This window comes from Schistocerca gregaria, chromosome 2 (genome assembly GCF_023897955.1).
Source record: "Schistocerca gregaria isolate iqSchGreg1 chromosome 2, iqSchGreg1.2, whole genome shotgun sequence".
Taxonomy (NCBI): Eukaryota; Metazoa; Arthropoda; class Insecta; order Orthoptera; family Acrididae; genus Schistocerca; species Schistocerca gregaria.
In genome coordinates this window covers 837,182,551-837,202,144 of record NC_064921.1, presented here as the reverse complement: position 1 = coordinate 837,202,144, position 19,594 = coordinate 837,182,551, and positions in this window count along the sequence as shown.

Below are 19,594 nucleotides of genomic sequence, written 5' to 3'. Positions count from 1 at the left end.
ACAGCAAACGTTTGTCTGACTGGTGGGTCAACATGAAGACACAAGATGGTTAATTTTGTATGGAAGGCAATGTGAGATGTCTCGTAGACTTTTATGTGCCATGCTCACGAAAATGTACAAAGTTCTTGCGATTCCCCGTGCACTGCATGTTTGCACACCATCGCTCGACCCCTCCTGCAATGCTCCGAACACACCGTCTACTGACGTCGGAACAGTTGGTTTCCTCCTTCTGCCACCTTGCATTTCAAAAGAACCTGTCTTTTCGAATTTCTTTATCTTTTCCTTAGGACCCTAACCAGATATCGAACCAACGCCTTTTTCGTACCCTTGAGTGTCCGGACATCTGCAGAGCTACTGGCGTACAGACATTGTGCTTGTGCTTTATCAACAGCACGTGATCCTTCATTGAGACTACTCATGCTGAGGGTCATAGATACAAACTGAGAAACAGCCATGTGCTCCGCGTCTTCTATTTTGCATTTTCTGCCGCGTACAGCGCCATCTAGTTGTAACATTTTCATTTTTTTTGTTTCCATAACTTTTCCCCCTTCTTCAATAATATTCTGCTGAGTTCTGACGTCATTATGGACAGTGATTCCTCTTTTAGAGAGTTTTGAGACTGGAACTTGAATTACAACGTGCATCCAGTAAGATGGTTCCGATGAGTGATAAATAAAACAAAAACATTTCTAAGTAAGAAATATTTATTGCAATATTCACCTAGATTTGCAGAGTAATTCTTAACATTGACTACTTCTCAACACAGCCAGCACCATTTTTGAGGCGTTTATCGTAAGGGTGCACCATCACTTATATGCCTATGTCAAATGGTTCAATAGCTCTGAGCACTATGGGACTTAACTTCTGACGTCATCAGCCCCCCCAGAACTCAGAACTACTTAAACCTAACTAACCTAAGGACATCACATGCATCCATGCCCGAGGCAGGATTCGAACCTGCGAACGTAGCGATCGTGCGGTTCCAGACTGTAACGCCTAAAACCGCTCGGCCACAACGGCCGGCTATGCCTATATTGTAGGAATCCGCCGTCAACCTCCGAACCCACGAAGTCGCTTCAGTGTGCACCTCACCGTCGTTGTGGAACGTTTCCCCGCCAGAAAAAGCTTCATGAGACGGAAGAGATTAAAGTTACTTGGAGCGAGTTCGGGAGGGCAGGGTGGATGGTTGATCTCCCCTCCATACTGATTCAACCCATTTGAAGTGGCGTTGACTGTACGGGGTCTTGCATCATCATGCAGTTAGTGTAATGCCCCTTGCTTTCTTTTTTTTTTTTTTTTTTTTTTTTTTTTTTTTTTTTTTTTTTGCAAGGACTTCGTACTTTAACTTGGCTATGGATCTTTGTTGGAGATTGCTTCTGGGCGTGCAAAAACCGGACAACTGCACGAGCACTGCAGTTGGCGGGAGACAGTAACAAAGCAGGCATTCTATCCCAGTACTGTGCACTAACCACTGCCACCACAAGACTGAAACTGCACTGCATTATTCCCAGTTACCTCCTATCTGCTCCTGCAAATGGAAATTCTCATTGGAGTACTCATGTTAACTGTAGATGTGACTGTAACTCACTTTCTGGATGAAACTCGTACAATAACGATGTATATAAATATTATTTTTTATACCTTTAAATGCACTTTCATACTGAAATAGCATTAAATTTGTTCCAACTCATAGTGAGTATAGTACAGTAAACAATAGTTTACGATGAAGAAACTAACAGTCTTGGCTACAGGGTTGTAATAGTTATTTACCAACGACGCATTTCGCCAGATTCCGGCATCTTTAGACTGGCTGATATTAAACAATGCTAGGCACACAGGATACCGAGATAGCAAATAATTACTCTCGATAAATATTCAGAAACATTCGCTGTGTCTTTGTTAAGGCATGCAACGTAGTCCAATGAACACAAAACAGGATCAGGCCTACATAGATCTGCTCATAATTTGCCTTTGCAAATAGTACTGTTTGCATAGTACGAAGAAGAGCAGCTACACTTTCAGCATGTTTAAATAGTGACAGATTTATGTAGGTATGGTTTTGTTTCGTATTCACTGGACTTCGTTGCATACCTCAACAAGGACTACGCCTTTGAAGAGATAAATTTTTACTGGGACGTTTTGTATGCTAAGTATCCCATGTGCCTAACACCATATTATTAAGGCAATATGAAGATGCTTGTATCAGGCGAAACGCTACATTGGTAAATAAATGCAACCGTTTGTTTGTTCATTGTAATATATAGTTATTTACGTTCCAGATGCGTTTTGCCTCTCACATTAGAAGCTCCTTCAGGGAATATTTTAATCAGTAGTCTGTCCTGCTAAAATCTGCGTTTCTTCTCATCTAGTCATATCAGTCTGAACATTCCGTATTTAGCCCATTGTTACAGCAATGTGAATATTTTCTAGTAAGTCCAATGTTCTCTTCGATATGATCAGCTAACAAGGAACACCGATTTGACATGACAGATGGGTAACTAAAAATTTCGCTGAAGACATCTTTAATAGAAAAGGCGAAACGCAATCGAACTTAAATTAATAAATTGTTGCGACAAAAAAATCGTTTAAACTTATAAAGCGAACACTCAGATGTTTCAATTAGGAAATTGTACACTAAAAGTTGCTATTTGGGCAGCAGAATAACTGATAATGGCCAAAGTAAAGGAGATATAAAATGTAGACTGGCTATAGAGAGAAACCACATCTGAAAAAGAGAAATTTGCCATGTAATATAAATACAAGTGTTGGGGAGTCTTTTCTAAAGGTATCTGGCTGGAGTTTTGTCTTGCAGGGAAGTGAAATGTTAGCGATAAGAAGTTCAGACAAGAAAAGAATAGAAACTTTTGAAATGTGGTGCTACAGAACAGTTCTGAAGATTGTATGGGTATACCTGGTAACTAATGAGGCAGTTCTCTGTCTAATTAGGGAGAAAAGAAACCGAACACACAGGTTGGCTAAAATAAGGTATCATTTGATGCAACACGTCCTGATGCATAAAGGAAGCGTCATTGTGTTGGAGGGAAGTGTGGGGGGTAAAAATTGAATAGTGAGACCAAAGGCTGAATTCCGTAAACAGGTTCAGAGAGATGTAGGTTGCATTCGTTATCCGGAGATAGAGAGGCTTGTACAGTGTAGAGTAGGGTGGAGAGTTACATCGACCAGTCTTAGGACTGAAGATCACAACAGCTTGTAAGGACAGTCATGTACCAAGTCCTGAGGTATGCAAGACCTCTCGTAGCACGAATGTGCATTCTGATAGCGATATAAACGGATACGGTCGTATCAAAACATCTGTCCGGAAATTCTAGAAGTACTTTAAAAAAAAATTTTATTGGCCTTTGACGTTGATCAGTTAGCCAGAGAAGTGAAGATTTTGTATACAGTATCATATATACAGCATCGGCATTAAAAATTAAATTAATTGTAGGCAGACTTCATCGGTGGTCTAGGAGTAGCGTCTTTGATCCCAGGTACGATCTCGGTTGCGAAACCCGCCACCGCTTAAATATTGATTAATAATCAGCATTGGCAGCCGAAGACTTCAGGAAGTAGAAGTCAACCTCGTTCTGCTAACGGCCTTGTCAAAGAGGGCAAAGGAGCCGACAGAGGTTCAGAGCATTCTCTTTTTCTTGGCGTGGAAAGCTGCCCCTACAGACGGAAGAATCTGCAATAATCAATGGCATGAGGATGCATAAGGCAATGGAAACCACTGCATTTAAGACACATAAATTGTATCCACAGGACATGTGGCCTGTCACTGAAAAGGTGCGTGATGATCTATCCATTGGCAAAAGATGCCAGAATAGTCCCCCATTCGGATATCCGGGAGAGGACTGCCTAGGGGAGGTAACCATGAGAAAAAGATTCAATAACCATCGAAAGGATAACGTTCAATGAGTCGGGGCGTGGAATGGCAGAAGCTTGATTGTGGTAAGAAAGCTAGAAAATTTGAAGAGGGAAATGCAAAGGCTTAATCTAGATATAGAAGGCGCCAGTGAAGTGACATGGAAAGAAGACGAGAATTTCCGGTCAGATGAGTATGGAGTGATATCAAGAGCAACAGAAAATGGTACAAATGGAGTAGGATTCGTTATGAATAGGAAAGGTAAGGCAGAGGGTGTGTTACTCTGAACAGTTCAACGATATGGTTGTTCTTATCTAAGTCGACAGCAAACCAACACCTTCAACCATCAGACTGAGAGTAAATCGAAGAAAGAGAAAAGTAATGAGAAGCAGATATGAAAACAGCGTGAAACTAGACATCACGATTGAAGATCACGAAGTACACTCCTGGAAATGGAAAAAAGAACACATTGACACCGGTGTGTCAGACCCACTATACTTGCTCCGAACACTGCGAGAGGGCTGTACAAGCAGTGATCACATGCACGGCACAGCTGACATAACAGGAACCGTGGTGTTGGCCGTCGAATGGCGCTAGCTGCGCAGCATTTGTGCACCGCCGCCGTCAGTGTCAGCCAGTTTGCCGTGGCTCCATCGCAGTCTTTAACACTGGTAGCATGCCGCGACAGCGTCGACGTGAACCGTATGTGCAGTAGACGGACTTTGAGGGAGGGCGTATAGTGGGCATGCGGGAGGCCGGGTTGACGTACCGCCAAATTGCTCAACACGTGGGGCGTGAGGCCTCCACAGTACATCGATGTTGTCGCCAGTGGTCGACGGAAGGTGCACGTGCCCGTCGACCTGGGACCGGACCGTAGCGACGCACGGATGCACGCCAAGACCGTAGGATCCTATGCAGTGCCGTAGGGGACCGCACCGCCACTTCCTAGCAAATTAGGGACACTGTTGCTCCTGGGGTATCGGCGAGGACCATTCGCAACCGTCTCCATGAAGCTGGGCTACGGTCCCGCACACCGTTAGGCCGTCTTCCGCTCACGCCCCAACATCGTGCAGCCCACCTCCAGTGGTGTCGCGACAGGCGTGAATGGAGGGACGAATGGAGACGTGTCGTCTTCAGCGATGAGAGTCGCTTTTGCCTTGGTGCCAATGATGGTCGTATGCGTGTTTGGCGCCGTGCAGGTGAGCGCCACAATCAGGACTGCATACGATCGAGGCACACAGGGCCAACACCCGGCATCATGGTGTGGGGAGCGATCTCCTACACTGGCCGTACACCTCTGGTGATCGTCGAGGGGACACTGAATAGTGCACGGTACATCCAAACCGTCATCGAACCCATCGTTCTACCATTCCTAGACCGGCAAGGGAACTTGCTGTTCCAACAGGACAATGCACATCCGCATGTATCCCGTGCCACCCAATGTGCTCTAGAATGTGTAAGTCAACTACCCTGGCCAGCAAGATCTCCGGATCTGTTCCCCATTGAGCATGTTTGGGGCTGGATGAAGAGTCGTCTCACGCGGTCTGCACGTCCAGCACGAACGCTGGTCCAACTGAGGCGCCAGGTGGAAATGGCATGGCAAGCCGTTCCACAGGACTACATCGAGCATCTCTACGATCGTCTCCATGGGAGAATAGCAGCCTGCATTGCTGCGAAAGGTGGATATACACTGTACTAGTGCCGACATTGTGCATGCTCTGTTGCCTGTGTCTATGTGCCTGTGGTTCTGTCAGTGTGATCATGTGACGTATCTGATCCCAGGAATGTGTCAATAAAGTTTCCCCTTCCTGGGACAATGAATTCATGGTGTTCTTATTTCAATTTCCAGGAGCGTAGATGAAGTTAAGGAATTCTGTTACCTAGCCAGCAAAATAACCAATGGCAAACGGCGCAAGGAGTTCATCAAAAGCAGACTAGCACTGGAAAAAAGGGCACTCCTGAACAAGAGAAGTCTTCTAGTATCAAACATAGGCCTTAATTTGGGGAAGAAATTACTGAGAATGTACGTCTGGAGTACATCATTGTATGATAGTGAAATATGGGCTGTGGGAAATCAGGAACAGAAGAGAATTGAATCATTTGAGATGTGGTGCTATAGACGAGTGTTGAAAGTTAGGTAGACTGATAAGGTAAGGAATGAGGTGATTCTATGCAGAATCGGTCAGGAAAGGAATATATGGAAAACACTGACAAGGGGAAGGGACAGGATGATAGGACATCAGGGAACCACTTCCATGGTGCGAGCGAGAGCTGTATAGGGCAAAAACTGTAAAGGAAGGCAAAGACTGGAATACATCCAGCAAACAATTGAGGCCGTAGGGCCGCGCGGGATTAGCCGAGCGGTCTTAGGCGCTCAGTCATGGACTGTGCGGCTGGTCCCGCGGAGGTTCGAGTCCTCCTCGGGCATGGGGGTGTGCGTTTGTCCTTAGGATAATTTAGGTTAAGCAGTGTGTAAGCTTAAGGACTGATGACGTTAGCAGTTAAGTCCCATAAGATTTCACACACATTTGAGCATTTGATTTGAGGCCGTAGGTTACAAGTGCAACTCTGAGATGAAGAGGTTGGCACAGGAGAGGAATTCGTGGCGCACCGCATCAAAACACTCAGAAGACTGATGGCTCAAAAAAAACACTTGTACAGTTACGTACTCACTGTTCGTATATCAGAATTTCTTACTCTGGAACGCTTACGTGTGCCTTATAAATATATAACCGCTTCTTGCAGAAACCGGGCAATACTGACACAGTCCGCTGTGGACAGCTGTCGAAACAAGTCCGTCGTGTATGTAGGTTGGAGAATTCCTGTTCTGATCAAGGACTTAGGAAAACAGCGGCGTATCTGTCATAGCGTAATCTCCCTAGTATCACACGACTGAGGTATGCCTTCTGGGTTGGGTGAATTTCGCAGTACCGAGATGGCTGAACTTTCAAGCTGTAAGGAAGTGTAGGATAACAACTGACCCAGCTGGACGGGCGTTATAGTAGTGGTATGACATCTAGATAGCTCTGTTTGGGAGATATATGTTTTCCGCGGAATGATTGGTTGTATTGCGGTCTAATGTCTTCATCTGGATTGTTTCGAGATCCCTCACGTATGTGACCATTCTTGCTTCACCTTCTTCTTGACGCCAGCAACAACATCCGCCTACTTGAAAGGCGATCACAATTAGTTTCACAACGTGGTTCACCATCTCGTTACATGAGGTATCAGAGTGTCCCTTGACCCACAATAACTGGACACGTTGACTTCAATGATAGATTAAGTTAATTGCACGGAGCACATGCCAATTACTGCCGGAGTCCCCTGCTGCTTTAGCAGGTTTCCCAGTGCTCTTCTCGAATCCGCGGCAAGCCGGCCGGTGTGGCCGAGCGGTTCTAGGCGCTACAGTCTGGAACCGCGGGACCGCTACGGTCGCAGGTTCGAATCCTGCCTCGGGCATGGATGTGTGTGATGTCCTTAGGTTAGTTAGGTTTAAGTAGCTCTAAGTTCTAGGGAACTGATGTCCTCAGATGTTAAGTCCCTTAGTGCTCAGAGCCATTTGAACCAGTTGAACCGTCGGAAGCTTAAATATAGCCCAAAATAGTGGATGTTTGCAGAAGTAAGCACAAATGCAGATGAGTCCTGTGCACCCCGCGCGGCGCCTCCTTGTGCACCCCTGGCGCGCCGCTACCTGCTGTTCTGCGCTGCGGGCTACCACCGCCCACCGCCCTGGTCGGCGGCTCCTTTCCGTTCCGCGGGAGTCACGTCCGCCATAATCGCGGTCTGCGCCTGCCGGCTGCTATAAACACTGTTATCGTCGGCTAAACACCAAATTGAATAGACCTCGGGCGGGGCCGCGAGGCCCCTCGCGGCGATAAATAAAAACATATTTGATAAATGGCTGCCGACCACCGACTTAGCGGGACCCGAGCCACGGAATCCGACTAGCGGCTTCCTCCTGCTCGCCCCTTCTGTGGCAGTTGCAATCTGAAATCTGTTCGTATATGCGCGTCTACGTGAGAGTGAGCTGTGGCAAGAAGTGGAGCGGGGGAAGTCGTAAGTGTGGATTTCAAACGTAGTGACCAACCTAAAGCACTCTCTAGACAATAATATTGCGCAATTTTAATGAAGGTTTTCCTTACACTGTTCAATAATATTGTCAATAAAATTGTGTAATAATATTGTTGTTACGAATGCTCGACGATAAAGACGCTGTTTGTGTGATAATTGCTCTGCTTTATTGTTAACAGAAAGAAAGTTGGCTACATAATTCATGCAAGGTGCGTCAAAGATCACTTACGTAAACGTAGTGAGAGAATTGGTACGGCCGGCCGCGGTGGTCGAGCGGTTCTAGGTGCTTCAGTCCGGAACCGCGCGACTGCTACGGTCACAGGTTCGAATCCTGCCTCGGGCGTGGATGTGTGTGATGTCCTTAGCTTAGTTGTGTTCAAGGAGTTCTAAGTTCCAGAGGAGTGATGACCTCAGATGCTAAGTCCCATAGTGCTAAGAGCCATCTGAACCTCTATCAAAATTGGTGCTAAACGAAAAATGAAAAGTTGTAATAAATTTTTAGCTGCTGATGGTCCAACATTTAATAAATTGAACCTTCCTGGCAGATTAAAACTGCGTGCCGAACTGGGACTCGAACTCGGGACCGTCACCTTCTACCAACTAAGCTACCGAAGCACAACTCATGAACCCCTTATCACAGCTTCAATTCTGCCAGTATCTCGTCTCCTACCTTCCAAACTTCACAGAAGCTCTTCTGCGAATCTTACAGAACTAGCACTCCTGGAAGAAAGGATATTGCTGCGACGTGGCGCCGGCCGGTGTGGCCGTGCGGTTCTAGGCGCTGCAGTCTGGAACCGCGTGACCGCTACAGTAGCACGTTCGAATCGTGCCTCAGGCATGGATGTGTGTGATGTCCTTGGGTTAGTTAGGTTTAAGTAGTTCTAAGTCTAGGGGACTGATGACCACAGATGTTAAGTCCCATGGTACTTTTTTTTTTTTTTTTTTTTTTTTTTTGAGACGTGGCTTACCCACAACATGAGGATGCTTCCGGAATGAAATTTTCACTTTGCAGTGGAGTGTGTTTTGATATGAAACTGTGATGACGGGTATCTCAGTTGGTAGAGCGCTTGCTCGCGAAAGGCAAAGTCCCACGTTCGAGTCTCGGTCCGCCACAGAGTTTTAATCTGCCAGGAAGTTTTTTCCTATTCCTTTCTTGGGGTGCACCTCCTATCATATCCAACTCCTTCTTCGTAATAAATACAACTGTAATGTCGTCTTTTCAACCAATAATAATTTCAAAATAAAATTTATTCATAATTTAAAATCGATAAGTTCCCCTTTGAAAAACTCTGGCGTCTATAAGAGTCTTTGCAACATATGCTCTTCTTACTACACAGGACAAACAGGACGTGCTTTTACAGTCAGACATAAAGAACATGTTTTAAGAAATAATGATACTAACATCCAAAATTCGTGTTTTGCTCACCACCTTCTAATTACAGGTCACACGCTTAAGCTGTTCACGATATCAACATTTCTCACACTCAGAAGAAAGGGCGTAGAGTAGATGTTCGCGAAGAATTAGAAATTTTTAAACATCTTTCTCGAAATGATGACCTCATTCTTATAATGAGCAGCTACTGTTACATAATAAAAGCTTCTTCAGTAGTATAAAAGCGTAACTTGATATTTGATTTCATGTTACCTCGTGCAGTTACCGAAATATTTCTTCTAAGTCGATTAGCAACTGTTTGTTCATTAATTGGTTTATATTAACTACATTTCGTGTTATACCGTCTTTCTATTCGCTGAGTTATTCAGTTCCTTTTGTAATTCTGTAAAGGCATTTTTCAGCCCTTAAACTGTACTTCTAAGCTCTCATGTAGACAAATTGTTACCACGTCTGCTGCTGTCAGGTAAAATATTGCCTCTTACTTCATATATTAGACATTTCACCTGTCTACATTTGGAATGGTAAGTAGCCGGTTTGCATTTTGCGGCCACTAGATGGAACTTTTGGTACAACGGTCACCTGCCCGCGATTTCTAACGTGGGCGCCTCAGTCTGATGCTACCGCTGCTCGACATGTGGTGCAGCCCTTAGCGGCCTGCTTCTGTGTTTTCTATTTAAATATTTTGTGACCAAAGTGTTATCGCTTCATATTTATTTTATACGTGACATACTACTTTTAAATGTTTTATTTCTGATTGAGGCACTGGTACTCTTAGCAGTCGCCGAATCTTAGGTCAAAAAGTCTTCATTTTCGCGACCGAGGGTTGCAATTGTTTTAATTTCATTCTGGGATTTAATAAATTGCTGGAAGCACTTTCCACCCTCATACTTTCACCACCCCACCCCTTCAACCGTTGGAGACGGAGTTATTTATTCATTCCTCTTGTTTTGACAAATGTGGCACTACGTGGTTGATTACAGTGACACGTTCTTATGGCCTTAGTAATTACTGTATAATTGTGTGTTGATTTTAAATGTAGAAGTAATCTCCTTATAATAAATATTGAGTGGACAACCATCAATTCTCTGGGACATTATAAGTTTTTGTGCCACTATAAAATTTAGTTCTTGTAACACAACACGTCTCAAAACCGATCACCTCATTTGTATCAAAAACGGAAATTTTAGCCTTGCCCCCTCTTTCCCTGCATACATTTCTGCGGGAGACCACATCTCCATGATCAAAAAACAACGAATTACGATGATAAAAGTCAAATCGTAAGTTATCTATTACACTATGATACCTTGCCACTGGCTATCCTTTCGGAAGCTTGTAATTTATAAGTGCGGCTTCATAGTAGAGTACGTGAGACATAGTTATGCAAACGTTTCATGCAGTATTCGAGTAGATAATGTGTACACAGACACAATTATCTATATATACTTTTATGAATAAATTCCCATTAATTTAAATGTTTTAAAAATACCTTCCATCATGGCTGTAGATGACCGTTCCCCGTATTTTCTGAGTAGTAAATCATACAATTCACTCTTAACATTTCTGTTTTTTTGCTCATCTATCCTAACATACCATAATGCCAGCAATAATTTATGAATCTCGATACACTCATTAAGAAAGTTCTTTCGTCTTGTTTTCAACTTACTTTGAACGACTATTGAACAGAGATATACGAAGAGTCTGTAGCATGCGACAGATTGACGAGCATATTATCAGTTCTGCTCACAGATTTCACAACATTTCCACGCAGCGCAATATGTTTAAAAATTTCTTAATATGCTCAGTATTACAATATTAAGATGGGCCTGAATGAAACGGCCAAGTATCCCTCTAACAACCCCATTTCGCCAACATCATGCATAGCACCCATGCACCTAATTGAGCACGTTACAAACTACGGCGCCCATTCTGCCTTGCAGCTACTCCATGAGTGCCTGAAGGCGGGCAAACACCGCATGTGGAGTGGCGAGGGGGATGCCAAATCCTCAGGTGGTAGAGCAATTACGAGACTTAAAGAGTGTCGAAGTGTCAGACAGGTACATTTGTAAAGTGCTCCACTAAGGTGCATAGATGGCACCCAGCGTTTGCCGATCTGGGGGTCTCTGCCGTTTTATTCAACCCATCTTAGTGCGATTACGCCGTTGGGGATGCGGAAAAGGAGGATGAAATGTCATAAGGCACTTTCCTGTCATGGATCTCGTTAAAATCTTGTCGAATGGTTGTGAAATGTCCCTAGTGGTTCCAGTCTGTACACGAGAGCAAGAATTGCGTTCGCGCTGCCCTACAAAGGCGTCAGATCACATTTAATGGGGAAGAAGCCCCACAATGTTCTTAGAGGATGGCTGACCGCGGAATGTGAGGGAATCAATGTCCCTGGGAACGGAGGGGATTCAGTGACACCCTTTATGCCAGCCTCTGAGGCCTTTTCCTGCCGATTATGAACGGCTTTGTATCTGGAATGTTTTCCTTTCCTGCTTGTAAGAAAACCATGTGATTTCAGCACAGGGCGTCGCTGTTCTAACCTCCATCGCAGAGGCGTCAAAAGAATGTGTGAAATGAGGGTAAGGGCAGTGTGACGACCTTCCCATCATGTGATACGTCCACGATGGCTTTGGGCAGAACTATGTCGGCAGAACTGTGTTGCTGCCAATGGGATATCATTTAAGCCGCCTTACACGTCACGTGACCTCAGCTGCAGCTTTTCTTAGCTAAAGGGGCCCTCACACGCTTATTTTCTATTGCGCAGTAACATTGAGTCAGTATGTTGCATGATAAACTTCGGTTACACGATAAATCAGTCTAATCTAAAAGGCGTAATTTCAACTGGATACCTAGGTATTACAATTACAATTACGAACAACTTAAATTGGAAGGAACACATAGAAAATATTGTGGGGAAGGCTAACCAAAGACTGCTTTTTATTGGCAGGACACTTAGAAAATGTAACAGACCTACTAAGGAGACTACCTACACTACGCTTGTCCGTCCTCTTTTAGAATACTGTTGCGCGGTGTGGGATCCTTACCAGATAGGACTGACGCAGTACATCGAAAAGGTTCACAGAAAGGCAGCACGTTTTGTATTATCGCGAAATGTGGGAGAGTGTGTCACAGAACTGTACAGGATTTGGGCTGGACATCATTAAAAGAAAGGCGTTTCTCGTTGCGACGGAATCTTCTCACGAAATTCCAATCACCAACTTTCTCCTCCGAATGCGAAAATATTTTGTTGACACCGACCTACATAGAGAGAAATGATCACCACGATAAAATAAGGGAAATCAGAGCTCGTATGGAAAGATATGGGTGTTCGTTTTTGCCGCGCGTTATACGAAATAGGAATAATAAAGAATTGTGAAGGTGGTTGTATGAACCCTCTGCCAGGCACTTCAATGTGATTTTCAGAGTATCCATGTAGATGTAGATGCAGATGTAGATGACAGATAGAGCCGAATGACGGAACAATATTATTGCTCAATATTTACGCCCGAGACGCGTCATTTAGAACTCTGCCTTTGTAGCCAATACGTTGGTGCTCGAAAACTATCGAAATTTTTAGGGCGAACAAGGGATCTTCCAACGAATTAGTGAGATTCGTTACATCTTATATACACAGAAGATACTCGTCGGCTTTCACGTTCCAAAATCTTGGAATGGGCTCAAATGGTTTTGAGTACTATGGGACTTAACATCTGAGGTCTTCAGTCTCCTCGAACTCAGAACTACTTAAGCCTAACTAGCCTAAGGACCTCACACACATCCATGCCCGAGGCAGGATTCGAACCAGCGACCATAGCAGTAGCGCGGTTCCGGACTGAAGCGCCTAGAACCTCTCGGCCACCACGGCCGGCAAAGGTTGGAATTGATCCGTCTGTAATAATAAGACTTTTTAATGACAATGATAACGGGAAACTGCGTAGTAAAATTCACTCATCAAAAATTCAAAATTTCGTGTTAGTTGTGCACAGTCTTGTATTGTCCGACTGAACTAAAATCGGAATTTTATTGAGTGGAACAAAATAGGGGGTGGGAGCTAAACATTTTGAAAGCTGAAAAATAAGGGCCAATCTATTGACAGTGTAGAAGAAGCACATCGCAAGAAGCTTTCGTTTTCGTATTACAGGTCTGAAAGCAATAGATTGCTTCTTCCCTTTGCCTACAGGTAATTTCTCTGACATCTGCCTCTGTCTGCGAAGCTGTTGTTTCATCAGTTCGATTTTTATAATTCATGAGTCCATTCCCATACAGTCGGATCGTAACGCACGTAGTGTAATGACTCGCGGCCAAGCCGTGGGAACAGCTTCTGCCTACGGGGAATGCTGAGTTATCCGTTGCTCGCCGGTGGAGCTACCTCCAGCTCGCGGGGAAAAACACCGGACACTCGTTTTGCTCTGCGATAATGAGGTGCCCCATAGCCGATTACCTGCCGCCGTGTGCGTGGCTCTTGAGGAATGCAGTTGCGTCACCATTAGCGCAGGCTACGCAGCGACGCACGAAATCACGCGGTCGCACGCACGCGCACGCGTCCCTACACGTCAGTCGCTTCGCCAGCTCGGACCCCGCGCATGCGCACGGAGCGGCTGCTGCGGTTTACCCTACGGCGAATCCTCGCCGCGGTCACGTCCGCTGCGTGGAAACACGATTCCTGCGGAACCTGGCCGTCTGCCACCGCTCCCCGTTACTCGCAATCAACGAAGAGATATCACTCTGCTTACAAATAAATGTTAAGAATGGGTTTCGATGTTGCTAGTGAGTTTTCCACAATTTTTCCATTCGTCCCCCCTAACGCTGATTAACCGTTTGAAAAAATTCTGGTTCATTTAGACAATATGTCCAGAAACACGTTTTTTTTGTGACTTTTACACTTGTACTTTTACCTTGTACGAATAAGTTCAAGCTTTGCACGAAGGTAGATAAATGGATAAGGTCAAAACGAATTACACTCCTGGAAATGGAAAAAAGAACACATTGACACCGGTGTGTCAGACACACCATACTTGCTCCAGACACTGCGAGAGGGCTGTACAAGCAATGATCACACGCACGGCACAGCGGACACACCAGGAACCGCGGTGTTGGCCGTCGAATGGCACTAGCTGCGCAGCATTTGTGCACCGCCGCCGTCAGTGTCAGCCAGTTTGCCGTGGCATACGGGGCTCCATCGCAGTCTTTAACGCTGGTAGCATGCCGCGACAGCGTGGACGTGAACCGTATGTGCAGTTGACGGACTTTGAGCGAGGGCGTATAGTGGGCATGCGGGAGGCCGGGTGGACGTACCGCCGAATTGCTCAACACGTGGGGAGGGAGGTCTCCACAGTACATCGATGTTGTCGCCAGTGGTCGGCGGAAGGTGCACGTGCCCGTCGACCTGGGACCGGACCGCAGCGACGCTCGGATGCACGCCAAGACCGTAGGATCCTACGCAGTGCCGTAGGGGACCGCACCGCCACTTCCCAGAAAATTAGGGACACTGTTGCTCCTGGGGTATCGTCGAGGACCATTCGCAACCGTCTCCATAAAGCTGGGCTACGGTCCCGCACACCGTTAGGCCGTCTTCCGCTCACGCCCCAACATCGTGCAGCCCGCCTCCAGTGGTGTCGCGACAGGCGTGAATGGTGGGACGAATGGAGACGTGTCGTCTTCAGCGATGAGAGTGCTTCTGCCTTGGTGCCAATGATGGTCGTATGCGTGTTTGGCGCCGTGCAGGTGAGAGCCACAATCAGGACTGCATACGACCGAGGCACACAGGGCCAACACCCGGCATCATGGTGTGGGGAGCGATCTCCTACACTGGCCGTACTCCTCTGGTGATCGTCGAGGGGACACTGAATAGCGCACGGTACACCCAAACCGTCATCGAACCCATCGTTCTACCATTCCTAGACCGGCAAGGGAACTTGCTGTTCCAACAGGACAATGCACATCCTATGGTATCCCGTGCCACCCAACGTGCTCTAGAAGGTGTAAGTCAACTACCCTGGCCAGCAAGATTTCCGGATCTGTCCTCCATTGAGCATGTTTGGGACTGGATGAAGCGTCGTCTCACGCGGTCTGCACGTCCAGCACGAACGCTGGTCCAACTGAGGCGCCAGGTGGAAATGGCATGGCAAGCCGTTCCACAGGACTACATCCAGCATCTCTACGATCGTCTCCATGGGAGAATAGCAGCCTGCATTGCTGCGAAAGGTGGATATACACTGTACTAGTGCCGACATTGTGCATGCTCTGTTGCCTGTGTCTATGTGCCTGTGGTTCTGTCAGTGTGATCATGTGATGTATCTGACCCCAGGAATGTGTCAATAAAGTTTCCCCTTCCTGGGACAATGAATTCACGGTGTTCTTATTTCAATTTCCAGGAGTGTATTTTTATCCAAGAATCTTTATCCTTTTTTTTTAAATTGGAGGTAAAAGCAGCACGTAAAATTCTTTCTTAAGTGAATCGAATGCTTGAAAATGGTTTGAAGTGAATCAAATAAATAAGAAATGCTTTGTTACAGTAAAATTGGAAGCTATCATTGCACAAGCCCATCCTGAGTGGGAAAGAGCGCTTCGTCCCTGGCACGAATCTGCCCGGCGTACTTGTGTCGAGGTCCGGTGAGCCGGCCAATCTGTGGGTGCTTTTTAGGCGGTTTTCCATCTGCCTCGACGAATGCGGGCTGTTTCCCCTTATTCCGTCTCAGCTACACTATGTCGGCAATTGCAACGCAAACAATTTCTCCACCTACGCGTACCCCACCACTTCTCTGCCACGCAAATATAGGGGTTACTCTCGTCCGGTGTGATACGTTTCCCGGGACGGTCCACCGGGGGCCGAATTGCACAATAACCCTGAAAGAGTGGTTCGGTGTGGGCAGCGGAGGGGTGAAATGGACTGCGGTAGTTGTCGTGCGGTTGTGGACCACCGTGACTGTGGCGGGGAAGGAGCCTCTCCGTCGTTTCTAAACCCACGGTTAACATACAGTACAGTATAACACAATCATAGCGCAAAAAAGGCGAATATATCCTGGGCAGATTTTATGATTTAAAAGAAGGAAATTAGCTTTTCAACTTACCTGGCGTTTTCAGAGACATTTAAAGCATTTTGACGTATTTGCGCTTTTTGATAGCTAACCCTACTTCCACAGTACAGTGAGCTCTCTTAGCTGCAAAGTGTTGGCACACCTACATCTTGAAATTTGTGTGCCACAGATCCTGATCCTAGGTCAGAAATCCAGAAATTTCGCCAGCCATAGTGAACGAAACGTAGTATGGCTGAAGAGCATACATGTAATAGCTAAAAAAGTTTTGTAGTGGTACAAAATTTCCGGGGGTGGATTTGTTCCTGGGGAAACGGTAAAACAATTGTTTTTCATTCCTGGGTAGGTTCAGTTTTTCCTTGAGAGGATCATTCGCCCACAGACCGTTACATGTATAGTGAGAGGTGTAACAACAGACCGAGACGACGTTATTGTGCTACCTGTGGTGTGGGGGTAGTGTCTTTGCTTAATAGTCAAAACGTCCTCGGCCCTAGTTCCGAACCTCTCCACTTCTTACAATTTGAATAACAATTATAAGGAATGACGGCCAAAGACTTCCAGGTTTAGAAGTCACCCTCACTCAGCCAACAGCCTTATAAAAGAGGACGGAGGAGCTGACAGGGGTTCAGGGCAATCTCTTCGCTTTCAGGTGGGAAACTGACCCTAAAGGCGGAAGAATCAGCAATGATCAACTGCATGAGGACACTGAAGGCAAAGGAAACCACTGCATAAAAGACACGCAATCTGTATCCATAGGACATAGGCCGATTATTGAAAAATTGTCCTAATGATCTCTCTACTGGCAAAAGATACAAACTGGTCCCCTGTTCGGATCTCCGGGAGCACACTGTCGAGGGGGAGGTGTCCACGAGAAAAAAATGTTGAATAACCAAAGAAGGGATAACGACCTATGAGTCGGCCGTGGAATGTCAGAAGTTTGAACGTGGTAGGAGAGCTGAAAAGGAAAATGCTAAGGCTCAGTCTAGATATAGTCGGGGTAAGTGAAGCGAAAAGGAAAGAAGACACGTGGAATCCGGTTTCGCAGGACAGAGCGGATCAGGTTTTGGAAAGGGGCCAAGGTCAATTACTGTTAGTTATTCCTCAAACCAATGCACAGTTTTCTTTTTAAAACAACAAAAATCAATTCATGGCTGGGGGCCCAAGTAACTTCTCCAGAATAAGTTTAAATGATTGCTTTTAAAACGCTAGGATTTAAAGTACCTGCTGAAGGCCTTACTTAAGTAAAAGTACAATATCTTCCCGGCTAAAGGCCGGAATAATGTTTCAGATCAGCTAAGGAAATTCTTTAAAAGCTAAGCATTTACAAATTCCGGCTAAAGGCCATATTAAGGAATATGCAAGTTAATTCTTCGGCTGAAATCCTGATTTTAAAAAAAATCTTTACATAATAAAGAGAGACCTTAAAGATGAGTTTTTACACAGTAGAACAGAAAAACATCTTAAGAAAACTATAAGTAGCTTGTCGGCTGAAGGCCCAAACAATTACTCGAGGATAATTAAAGACAACCTTAAGATAAACATTTACACAGCGCAGCTGAAGGCCGTTTCAAGAATTCAAGATAATTAAAGAGAAGCCTTAGAGACAAGTATTTACATATTAAAGCCACAGATTCTAAAACAAACGCGGCTGAAGGCCTAAATACAGAGCAACAAGAATTTTAAATGAAACACGGCTTAAGGCCTAATCTTAAAGTTGTTATGAAGTTCGGCTGAAAACAGACAATATTAATACACGGCTGAAGGCCTGGCACAGTACCTGCGACCAAATAAAATGACAATCACAAACAACAAAAAGGGGTGCCCAGAAGTGTTCCAAGGGTCAGCGTGGGGAGGAAACTTTAACCACTGTTTAGGTGAGACAGACAGCCAAGCTTAACACTAAACAATCAGGTTGCAGCACGACCTACAGACGGCCGACGAACCAACAAACCGTCTAATCAATTCCCTTCCACCCGACCAACGGCACGAAAACCAATAGCACCAGCGAAGACGAGGATCGCAGCAGGATTACGTCTTAATAATTGGCGTATAAACACAGTCAAGGCACCATAAAGACTCAAAGAGAAAAGGAGAACAACACCAAGCTGTCGAACTACACGCCATGCCAGACAGCATCAACACGGCGAGGAAAAACACACTGCCGCAAAATTACGGTAACGACAGTGCAGGTAACTGGAACGTTAACGGCCGCAAAGCAGAAGATGCCGCTGGTGCACTTCACTAATAAATTATAATCATTTCAAAGGTTAAACACCACACAGGGAGACGGCTGACAACACACCATCATGTTGCTGCTTGCGGGAACAGCCCAGGATGCAACAACCAGCAATCAACGAAGAGATGTCACAACGGTTGAGTTATCATGACAGGCTCACTGATTACTCAACTCCGTATGCAGGTGCGGTGGGAGACGAACTTATCAGTTCTCACAGCTAGTGCCACACAACTCCGACCCCATGTGCACGCCGCCAGTGGCCCCAGCCTGATCACACACTGCGGAGACTTCCTCGTTGCTCCGCCGCAACCGATCAACTGCCACACACACAATGACACGGAAATAAAACTGCCACACCAAATAAGTTACAGCAGTACTAGTATCGATAAACGCTGCTCCGATTTGTGAATAAAGAATTAAAAAAAAAAAAATGCTGCTGCTGCCACTGACGGAGGAAAGTGAGCAACTCTTTCAGATAGTAACCGAGGGAGGGATAATACGCCACTCGATGGTGAAAAAAATGCCCAAAAGGAAAAACGACATTAACGAGAGCCGACAATGGCTCAACAAGGATTGCTGGTCAGATGAGTATAGGGTAATATCAACAGCAGAATAAAATGGAATATCTGGAGTAGAATTCGTTATGAATAGGAAAGTAGCTCGGAGAGTGTGCTACTGTGAACAGTCCATTGATAGGTTTGTTCTCATCAGAAATGACTGCAAACCAACATCGTCAACCTTATTTCAGGTACGCACGCTGGCGTCGGAAGCCGAAGATGAAGGGATAGAGAAATTATACACCGATGAGCGGTAACACCATCAACAAGCAGTTTAACAGCGTGTTGTTCCACTTTTCAAACACAGTAAAACAGATGTTCCAAATGGTATGGATTCTACAAGTTCTTAACTGTATTCCGAAGTACGTGGCACCAGATATCTGCGCACAGATCAAGCAGTTCGCGCGAATTACGGGCTGGTGGTTTACGGGCTTGCAA